Here is a 7,225-nt window from a genome sequence, read left to right on the forward strand (position 1 = left end):
GGCGCAAACAGAGAGGGCTGCCTCACTTCTAGCTCTTGGGAAACTATGCAGTATTTTGTTTTTATGTATTATTTCTTACATCGTTACCCCCAGAAAATGTGTTATTACATACAGCCGGAAAGAATTATTGTATAATAGAGTGGCGGTAACTCACCAGCACTACGACCAGGAATATGACTTTCCAGAAGCGGATCTTTTGTTCGCACCCCCAAGGGCAATTCAACTGATTCCAGAAGCCGACCCTAAACAACGCCGGTGGAGGAGAGGTACTCGGAGTGGTCTTCTAGTCCAACTTAGGCGCACACACAATCGCTTCTGAGTATATTACTCGCTAATGTTCAGTCTTGGGATAATACAGTTGTGGAGCTCAGGGGAAGGATATCTTTCCAGAGAGACATCAGGGATTGTAACACTTGGTTTCACGGAAACATGGCTCACTCGGGATATACCGTCGGAGTCCATACAGATCACTCCGGGAAGGAGGAGGGTGGGCGTGAATGTTTCATGATTAACGACTCATGGTGTAATTGTGATAACACACAGGAACTCACGTCCTTTTGTTCACCCAACCTAGAAAACCCCCCAAAAATACCGACTATTAGCCCAAGAGAATTTTCTTTGGTTATAGTCACGGCCGTGTAGATCCCCCCTCAAGCCGACACCACGATGGCCCTCAAGGAACTACACAGGACTTTAAGCAAACTGGAAATCACATATCCTGAGGCTCCATTTATTGTAGCTGGGGATTTTAACAAAGCAAATGTGAGGGAAAAGGCTGCTGAAGTTCAGACTGTAGTAGAGGTCGACCGATTATGATATTTCAACGCCGATACCGATTAATCGGACGATTTATATATATTTGTAATAATGACAATTACAACAACACTGAACACTAACTTAATACATCAATAAAATCAATTTAGTCTCAAATAAATAATGAAACATGTTCAATTTGGTTTAAATAATGTAAAAACAGTGTTGGAGAAGAAAGTAAAAGTGCAATATGTGCCATGTAAAAAAGCTAACGTTTAAGTTCCTTGCTCAGAACATATAAAAGCTGGTGGTTCCTTTTAACATGAATCTTCAATATTCCCAGCTAAGATGTTTTAGGTTGTAGTTATTATAGGACTATTTCTCTCTATACCATTTGTATTTCATATACCTTTGACTATTGGATGTTCTAATAGGTACTTTAGTATTGCCAACCTAATCTCTGGAGTTGAAAGGCTTGAAGTCATAAACAGCGCAATGCTTGAAGCACAGCGAAGAGATGCTGGCAAATGCAGGAAAGTGCTGTTTGAATGAATGCTTACGAGCATGCTGCTGCCTACCACCGCTCAGTCAGACTGCTCTATCAAACCATAGACTTAATTATAAATAACACAGAAATACAAGCCTTAGGTCATCAATATGGTAAAATCCGGGAACTATCATTTCGAAAACAAAACGTTTATTCTTTCAGTGAAATACAGAACCATTCCATATTTTATCTAACAGATGGCATCCCTAAGTCTAAATATTGCTGTTACATTGCACAACCTTCAATATTTTCATAATTATGTACAATTCTGGCAAATTAATTACGGTCTTTGTTAGGAAGAAATGGTCTTCACACAGCTCGCAACGAGCCAGGCAGCCCTAACTGCTGCATATACCCTGACTCTGCTTGCACAGAACACAAGAGGTGACACAATTTCCCCTAGTTAAAATGAATTTCATATTAGCAGGCAATATTAACTAAATATGCAGGTTTAAAAATATATACTTGTGTATTGATTTTAAGAAAGGCATTGATGTTTATGGTTAGGTACACATTGGTGAAACGACAGTGCTTTTTTCGCGAATGCGCTTGTTAAATCACCCGTTTAGCGAAGTAGGCTGTGATTCAATGATAAATTAACAGGCACCGCATCAATTATATGCAACGCAGGACAAGCTAGATGAACTAGTAATATCATCAACCATGTGTAGTTAACTAGTGATTGTGTCAACATTGATTGTTTTTTATAAGATAAGTTTAATGCTAGCTAGCAACTTACCTTGGCTCCTTGCTGCACTCGCATAACAGGTAGTCAGCCTGCCACACAGTCTCCTCGTGGAGTGCAATGTAATCGGCCATAATCGGTGTCTAAAAATGCTGATTGCCAATTGTTATGAAAACTTGAAATCGGCCCTAATTAAATTTGGCATTCCGATTAAAATCGGTCGATCTCTAGACTGTAGTACACTCGAAAATTGCTCCTCCAACTGGCAAGATGCCTACAAGGCCCTCCCACGCCCTCCTTTCGGCAAATATGACCAGAAACTCAAACAGGAAGTACCCATGCTAAGGACTATTCAATGCTGGTCTGACCAATCGGAATTCACGCTTCAAGATTGTTTTGATCACGCGGACTGGGATATGTTCAGGGTAGCTTCAAAGAATAACATCGACGATTACACTTCCTGGTAAACAGTATCAGTGTATAGGAGATGTTGTACCAACTGACTATTAAAACCTACCCTAACCAGAAACCATGGATAGATGGTAGCATTCGCGCAAAACTGAAAGCGCGAACCACTGCATTTACCATGGTAAAGTGACTGGGATCATGGCCGAATACAAACAGTGTTTTTATTCCCTCCGTAAGGCAATCTCAGGCAAAACAGCAGTATAGAGACAAAGGAGTTTCAAATCAACGGCTCAGACATGAGACGTATGTGGCAGGGTCTACAGACAATTACGGACGTCTTGCTTCCGGACAAGCTAAATAACTTCTTCACCCGCTTTGAGGATAGCAGTGCCACTGACACGGCCCACTACCAAGGATTGTGGGCTCTCCTTCTCCGTGGCCGGCGTGAGTAAGACATTTAAGTGTTAACCATCGCAATGATGCTGGTCCCACAAGGGTGAGTGCTCAGCCCCCTCCTGTACTCCCTGTTCACCCATGACTGCGTGGCCATGCACGCCTCCAACGCAATCATCAAGTCTGCAGACGACAACAGTAGTAGGCTTGATTACCAACAATGATGAGACAGCCTACAGGGAGGTGAGGGCTAGGAGTGTGGTGCCAGGAAAACATCTTCTCACTCAACATCAGCAAAAGGAGATGATCGTGGACTTCAGGAAACCCCCTATCCACATTGACAGGACCGCAGTGGAGAAGGTGGAAAGCTTAAAGTTCTTTGGCATACAAGTCACTAACAAACTGAAATAGTGTGGTGAAAGCCCCTCTTCAACCTCAGGAGGCTGAAGAAATTTGGCGTGGCACCTAAAATCCTAAAACTTTTACAGGCGCACAAGTGAGAGCATCCTGTTGGGCTGCATCACCGCTTGGTAAGGCAACTGCACCGCCAGCGACAGCAACTAAGGCAGTTCTAGTTCTGTTTTACATTTTTAATACATTTGCAAACATTTCTAAAAACCTGCTTTCACTTTGCCATTATGGGGTATTGTGTGTAGATTGATAACATTTATTTTTCCCTTATCAATTTTAGACTAAGGCTGTAACAAAACATGGAAAAAGTAAAGGGGTCTGAATACTTTCCAAATGCACTATCGGCACCTAAGTATCGTGAGGTCCCTGGCAATTCCATGCCCTACTAGCCATAATAAGAATATCCTTTGTTGACCCTTGAAATATCCCATTTCAAATCTCTACAATACTGGGATGATGACTTGGCAGTCTACTGCCTTTGGGCAAGGTCTTCCCTATGACTCGACATTACATTATCTAATCAATAAATACACATGGCAGGTCCAGAAATCACATTCTAACCATTTCTAATGGGTAAACATAAGACTTTTTTATTTCACTATGCTTTTAGTTCAAATTCAGCGGGATGTCTCATCTGATCCAAGGTCATAAATAGGGGAGAACGGGCGATTGCTTCAATATGGAATCGCCTAACCCTAGGTTAACACCAAAACACAATTGCTCTTGCAGCTGCGTTGCAATAAATGTGTTTTCTTGCTGCACAAAAAAAAAAATGTTATTTACTTAACCCAAACCCTGGGAACCATGTTGTGTTTACTTTGAAAAATGGCTCTTTGTTTAACAGAAAATATGGACAGAATCTAGCTTGTCTTTTCCTCTAAAATTGAGCAAAGGGAGTTTGCCTATTCCAAGTGAGCTCAGCGAAAATACAACAGCGCACAATGAGAATACAATTTCCTCCAATCTGATACGCATCTGTAGCCGAAGTTCTTGTTATCACATTGCCCAGGCAGTCTGGAAAGAGGAACTTTGCACTAAAAAAAGAGCACCATATTCTGTACTATTGCCTTTCCCTGTAGACCTGCAGTCAAATGAACCCACTCACTGTAACATAGCAGCAAGCCAACCTTGGGGTGACATGAGATGCAGTATCATAAAAGCCCATCGTCAGTACTTTTAGCTTGAGTCATCAACTGAACAGTGTTTGTCCTCACAAAAGCCCTTACTGCTGTACGTAAGCCGGAAGCGTAACTTTATGGAAGGAAAGCATTCGTATAAAAAGCATTAGGTTAGTTGCTACCAACCTATTTACAATGATTTATCCTTATTCAGAAACATAGGTCTGGCACAAAGCTATGGGACCGGGTGGAATTGAAGTCAAGTGAACCTTCCCCCCCTCCTTTCCCTCCGTCAGTCCCTTTGTCCCTCTGTTTTTGATGTAGGTCAATGGCAAGTCTCAGTCGGGCTGAGTGACATGTAGACTATTCTTCTGATCATTCCATTTCTTAAGTTTGGCAGTTCATGCCAAGTCTATATAAAAACGGTTTCAATGAGGCTGATTCATTGGCTTGAAATGCGTTTCTGATCCTGAAGCAGAAAGGGTACTACAGTTCATCAAGCCTATTACTAAAATGAACCTGGCTACAGTATAAATCCATGGGCAATATAATAGCTCAACATTCACTGTGGTAGGCTTATGCTAATCACTGTGCATTGACAAACAAGAAAACGAGTATACACACAAAACTTAAATTTGTGGACAGATAGCTTGGGGAGGAATTCCTAATGTAATTAATCGGAAAATCACGCCATGGGTAGTGCCTTCCAGTGTAGAACTAGGTCACCATCAGTCGCTGAGAGAATCTCTTTATAAATGGACAGCTACACCAACAAGCGTGCATGTTTGTAAGTGTGAGTATGTGTGTGTTGGGGGGGGGGGGGGGGGGGGGGGGGGCTAATCACTGAATAGGACATAAACTAAGCCAAAATGCTCCTGCCCAGCTCAAGCAAGCAATGAATGACATACTGAGCTTTGCTGCATTGTCCCTTTGTGTTCCTGTAGTAGGTGACCCGCACATTGATGACAGAAGTGTGACTAGAATTCTGCTGGGTTTGCAAAGGTCAATGGCCTGCCATGTTCAAACAGGGGTGGTGAGGAAATTATTGATGGTAGGACTAGCATCATAACACCAAACACAGGCTTCATAACATTTTTGAAGGTGTTTTGTTTTTGTTATAAAAAATAAAAAAATCTGGCTTCAATACACCTGCCCCAAAAAAAGCAGGGCAAAGAGGGGTTTGGGACTTTGCTCATAGAAATCTTAACACGTATGGACGCTTCACTGATCCTGGTATAGGCATCTGAATTGCCTGTGGCCATCAATATTTACAAAACAATCTAAGAGAGCTATTATCATTAATCCTATTAATGCTTCAATTGAAAGGATGTATGGGGCGGCAGGTAGCCTAGTGGTTAGAGCGTTGGACTAGTAACCGAAAGGTTGCAAGATCAAATCCCTGAGCTGACAAGGTACAAATCTGTCGTTCTGCCCCTGAACAAGGCAGTCATTGAAAATAAGAATTTGTTCTTAATTGACTTGCCAAGTTAAATAAAAGGTCAAATAAAAAATTATAGATGTGGTACATTGACCTTTCACACATCTTGCAAGCTAGGCATACATATGAAAGGTACTGCACACATCGCTTATTGGACTCATGAACATACATTAATGTTTTCTTCCTAGAAAGGGAACGGTCGTTTGCATGCCAAAACATCTTATCCATGCGTGGGTGGCTACTAACTAGGTTAATCCGACTCACAAACTGCCTGTTAATCTTCACTAAACAGGTCAAATGAAGCCGGACAAGACAGATGCCATGGTGGGGGATGACAATGAAATCTTAACAAAAATGATTTCGCAAGTTGTTATAGTGAACATAAAAGTGACGTGTGAAGTAGCTTCATGGCTGAGTAAATTGCATAGGCAAGGACAGGTGCAGTGTTTAGCTATACAGCACAGGCTAGCTCACATTGTTGCCTGGTCATCAAATCACAGTAGGCTCGGTTGTTTAGATGGGATAGAGCTTTTGTCAAATTACGTTGAAAATAGTTTTTGCATTTGAGCTAACTTAACCCTCTTCCTGACCTTGTTATCCTAATGATCCTAACATAATACGTTAATAATTATAACCTGCTGCGGAAAATTGAAGTTGCCTAGGCAGCCGATAGTGCATGGAAATCCTCCTAAACCGGTTATTAAAGTCAATTTTGACAAAATCTGTAACCTTCTACACAAAACCAGTTGACGTTAAGCTAACATAAGCTAGTACTATGACGCTATTTCATTCAATGGTCAACCTAATTCACACCATTCACTCAGGCTAGCTAGCTACCGTTAGTTTAGCTAGCTAGCATAGTGGCTAGAACGACTATACAGAAACCCGCAGGCAACCGCACCGAACCGTTTAATCAACGTCGTGGTACAAGCCAACACAATATTAGCTAGCGTTAATATTTAAATAAAAAAGTTTCTCAGTCTTACCTTGTATACGACCTCTAGCTGCACCACCATGTCTTGTGAATATACCCCCGTTGGCGCAATGTTCTTCTTCGAGAGTTAATGGCAGACTATCATCAAAGATTTTTTTAAAGATAGACCAGAGCCTGTCGTTTCCAATGGCAGAAAATTAATCCTAGTTGGCCGAACAAGCAAGGAGGTGGGCAGAGACAAACATGAGAGGTGAGATCCTATTGGCGTGTTCTAGCATTTATTTGCATATTTCCATTAGGGAACGCCTACTATGTAAAGTGCACGTGTACAAGAACTCAATTCGCCCATGCACTCCTAAACGCCTTTTTTACTTTGGAAAACTCTTCCAAACTCAGTCCACTCGGTTTGTTACATATTCTAGTTTCGGAATCAGAAAACTGTAAGGAGATGAAATGTTTAATATGTGAGAAAATATGCAGAATGGCAGACAAAATCCATCTCGCTCCATCTTCTCCCACTGCCGGCCACTGGGCTTCC

The 7,225-nt window shown here is 41.7% G+C and overlaps 1 protein-coding gene across 1 annotated transcript in view; it reads right to left on the minus strand.

Moving 5' to 3' along the window:
- gpam (glycerol-3-phosphate acyltransferase, mitochondrial) overlaps positions 1-6,897 on the minus strand; it is a 54,751-nt gene extending 47,854 nt beyond the window's left edge. Inside the window, exon 1 of the mRNA XM_055876502.1 lies at positions 6,740-6,897. The gene's annotated coding sequence lies outside the window, so the exon portion shown is untranslated. The remainder of the gene's footprint in view (positions 1-6,739) is intronic.
- Between the last annotated feature and the right edge of the window lie 328 nt (positions 6,898-7,225).

This window comes from Salvelinus fontinalis, chromosome 1 (assembly GCF_029448725.1).
Source record: "Salvelinus fontinalis isolate EN_2023a chromosome 1, ASM2944872v1, whole genome shotgun sequence".
Classification (NCBI taxonomy): domain Eukaryota; kingdom Metazoa; phylum Chordata; class Actinopteri; order Salmoniformes; family Salmonidae; genus Salvelinus; species Salvelinus fontinalis.